A 4306-nucleotide genomic window follows, 5' to 3' on the forward strand; every position below is an offset into this window, starting at 1 on the left:
GAAGAGAGGGCAAGAGTGCCTGGGCATCTAGCTGGAGCAGAGTGTATCTTCCTTGGGATCAGAGCCTCAGCCCTAGGACTTGCAGTGAGGAGTGTGTGGATTTCACTCGTGGACAGGCTCTATGATTTCTCCTTATAGAGGTAAAGTATGGGCCATGGAAAAGGGGGCAGAAGACTCATGTTATCTGATATAAGGTCTCCTTCCAAATAATCTTTAACTCATCAATCCTCCTGTCACTCAGAAAAATCTGTTCATCTCATCTCACAGGTACATGTGCACATGTGATGAAAAAAAATTTAAGGCACAGAAGGGAAGATGGGAAACAACACAGGCTATGCACAGCTACTTCCTCTGCACTCTTGTGTTGGTGATCTGTGCATTATCAACAAGAGTGTGCATGAACAAGATACACTATAGAGCCCAATCTCTCAGCACAGTATGTGGGCACTTGATGATAATACTATTCAGCACATTAGTGTCCTACTTTTGTACTGGATAGTTGTGCAACTGTAAGTAAACCCCTCGATTTGCTCAGAACTAAATTTCTTTTCTGCAGCATGAAAAGTTTAAGAAAAGAATTGCTCAGCCCCAATCCACACCTATCCAATGTGCCTCTCAGTCTCTATCGTTCCTAAGTCACCTTGGTTATCTGGCCACATGTGGCTGGCAAGCATCAAGTGAGGATGGTGATCACTGGGCCTCAGGATACAATGGAGCCAAAGCTTGAGGGCACCATTTTTTTCTTTTTTAAATAAAATTTAAATATAGCTTATTGTTTATGCTATTACAGTTGTCCCAATCTTCCCCATTTGTCCCCTTCCACCCAGTCCAGCCCCCACTCCCACAATCAATCCTCACCCCATTGCCCATGACCGTGTGTCATTCATAAATGTTCTTTGACTAATCCCTTCACCTTCTTTCAAACAGTCCCCCTTCCTCCTTCCTTTTCTTACCTTTTGTGACAGCATGGATGGAGCTGTAGACTATTATACTAAGTGAAACAAGCCGGTCTGTGAAAGAGAAAAACCATATGAACTTACTTATAAGTGGATTATAGTGAACAGAATAAAAAAGGAGCAAACTAAAGCCAAAGGCATAGAAACAGGCTATAGACTGACAGCTGTAAGATGGAGCACTATTCTTTTGAACGCATATAGAAAGAAAATATTTACCACCAACAATGGCTGTAAATCTATGCAGGAGAGATTCTGGAGCAATTGAAAGATTAGAGCTTAAAAGATGAAATCACATCTGAGGAATGAATTGGGCTGAGCCTGTGGATTATAGCTGGGCCAAGGGAAAAATGCACTGCAGCAAAGCTTAAGGTCCAGAGGAAATACCTTGATGGGGGTGAAGACATCCTTATGATGCTAGGAAAGTTTGGTGAGCCCAGATTTGGCACCAGTATTAATTTTCTCCTAGAAGAATACGGAATCGTGGTTAATAATGATGCTGTGGTTAGAAAAGTGTTAGTATTTCCATCCTAAAGAAGCTCTAGTTTCCAATGTAGTGTTATATAGTAAATGAGCCAAGCCACAGGGAAGGGCATGCCTGGAGTCATTGATGAAGAGAGCAGTGGAACAATGCCCAGACCTTCACCTTTGTGTAGTCTTTTGGTGCCACATGGAGTGTGATGAAATGAGCAGTGGCTGTTCTGTCCACAGGCTCTGTCGGCTCCCATTTGTCAGATATTTTCTGACTTTTTACACTCAAAGAACCAAGGTGGGAAGCTTAGCAGTGCTTGGCTTGTGTCATATGTTGAGTGACCAATAATTGGAAAAGAAGAAAACAGTAAAATAATAATATTGTTTTCCAGTGGCTCGCAACAGAAGATATCTACCTAAATCAGGTCAGTGCTGAGGACCCCAAAATTTCTGACTACCTGATGCAGCCTGAGACAGCCACTTCTGTCAGAGTGACTTTGACTGTGTCTGAGGAGGGCAACAAAAACCCACAGGACTTTACCACCCTCCTCAATTTGTCTATTTGCTAGCTAGATACCACCTCCCTCCCCAAGGTCATCAAGGCTTGTGAAGAGCTAAACATGAAACATGAACCTCTCCAGCTCATCCTACCTCAGCCTGAGACTCTGCTGCCCACTCTTCAGCCAGCAGTTTTCCTTCTCAGTTTCAGGGAATTGCCACCTTCTCTGCTAGAACTGTGTGACTTAGGTGACATGTTCTCCTCTCAGAAGGAACAGCTTGCTCAGATTACCAGTAAGTGTGCTGTAGAAGACCTGGAACTCAATGTCAGGAAGTGGAGTGCCATTCTTAGAGTAACCAATAAACTACCAAAGGACCACCAAGGTGCCAAACATACCTTGAGTTCTGGAGTTCAAGAAATTGAACCAGAGACATGACATTAATACAAATGAAACTGCATTCTAGCACAATTTCTGAGGTCCGTGCCTCATGAAGCATTTTCTGCCCCTTGATTCTTGTTGCAAACTGTTTTTCAGTTGTTCTTCAATATCTTTTTCACAATCATCGAGCTACTCTTTCTTCAATGAGCTATGGAAGGTGTGTGTATCTTCTATAATGCCAAATAGGTATAAGTCTCTAAGTAGAAGATCCTTATGTAAGATATATTCCATTTTCCTCAACTAAATCTGATTGGATCTGTACCTTTATATTTTTTTGAAATAAAAGAATTGTTCCCTCAAGTTCCTTTCTTGTCTAAAATGTGTTTTCACCCCTAGGTTCTTTTGAAAAGGATAATAAAGGATAATAACTGTATTTCTGGGAATTCCTCTGTGATGCAAGGTAAGCCAAATTTGTCTGAGGTGATCTCTGTGGCCAAAGTTTAGGACCAAGTTTCAGTTGGCCCCATTCGAACCCAGCATATTTGAACATTTTCATATAAGCATCACAAATGCTGAACAATTGTTCTTTTTTTAAAAGGGAACTGACATTAGCAATCAGGTGGGTTTTAAAAGATATGAAAATCTCCAAAGAAAGGGTAATGTGCCATGATTAAGTTCATACAGAACTGACATCTTGTGGGAAAGGGGAAAATCCACCTACAATAAAATGTTATGCCTGTCCCTGTTTTCAATTTCCTCCCACACAGCTACTGCTTCTGTTGAAACTTGCTATTGCTAAAGTACTTTTTTCATCTCGAAAAGAGCTATAGTTCTAAAAGGGACTATTGGCACCCAAAACCAGTTGTGGTGTTAGAGGCAATTCAATTGTGCTTGGTAATTGTTTTCCTGGGCATTTAATTTTATTGCTGTTGTCAATGTTTCCAGGAAAGGGGGTGCTTTCTATTAATCATAAATACAGAAACACATCACACTAATTTTTTAGTGTTTTATTTGAAGACAAAAATTAGATGATATCAAGCAATAATGATAAAATAAAAGCAAAGAACTCACTACTGGTAAAAAATAATATATGTTCAATTGCTAATCAAAACATAAATGTATATATCATTGTAAGAGGCTCATCTCCTAATTCGAGGTCTTTAAATCCAGAATATTGTTTCTAGAGTAAATTTAAAATATAACCAAAATCTCCATTTAAAAATATAAAACCTAGTTTAGCTTATGATCAGTTACTTAAACTTTTGAGAATTAACTATCAGCGTGGCTCTGATCCGCACTTTTCCCCCATTCTTTCTAACTCTTCATTCATATAAATAACACCAAAGCAATATCTATTTTAGGTTATGCTGAAATCTATTTATTTTTATAATTAACAAACTGGGCATGCTTTTTCTGAAGCTTTGTCTCAGCAACAAGAATTGCTGGCTTCTACTAAGCTTATGTCTTTTTTTGTAAGAATTCTATTAATTTGTAATTATAATTCAGAAATAATTTTATGTTAGGGTAGAAAAGACAGAGATTGCAGTAGTTTCCAAATTGTACCCCTAGAAGCCTCAGGTTCTGTGGAGTTGCATCAAGGCCTGGCCCAATTTAAGTAAAATAGCCCAATTTATTGTTTCTTTAAAAAGAAAATGGTAGAAACCATAAATTTTGTCCAAATTTCTCAATTTAAAGTTCAGAAAACTAAAGTCTAAATACATGCAGCAGCCTTCTATAAGGCAGTTCAGCTAGAGGATTGGAACTAGTGACAATAATTAGACCAATAAATATGAGAGAGAGGAAAAGAGAGAGACTGGAAATACTATCCCATGGTAGTACATCATTGTCTCAGTTACTTCGGGCAAATTTTACTCTCATTTCCTATTTCATATCTATTTTGTCCTTCTCATGTTTGCTCCCACCACCTTAGTTTAGGCCTCCTTTGCTTATACTGAGACTAGACCTTGTCTCCCCTAATCCAGTGTCTCTTTCCTCTAATTCATT

General features: G+C 39.0%; 1 pseudogene; it reads left to right on the forward strand.

The window, feature by feature from the left end:
* The first annotated feature begins 683 nt into the window (after positions 1–683).
* LOC123824071 lies at positions 684–2399 on the forward strand (annotated as a pseudogene).
* Positions 2400–4306: the final 1907 nt, after the last annotated feature.

Source organism: Phyllostomus hastatus, unplaced genomic scaffold (genome assembly GCF_019186645.2).
Source record: "Phyllostomus hastatus isolate PE091 unplaced genomic scaffold, TTU_PhHast_1.1 phas_contig_524, whole genome shotgun sequence".
Lineage (NCBI taxonomy): Eukaryota > Metazoa > Chordata > Mammalia > Chiroptera > Phyllostomidae > Phyllostomus > Phyllostomus hastatus.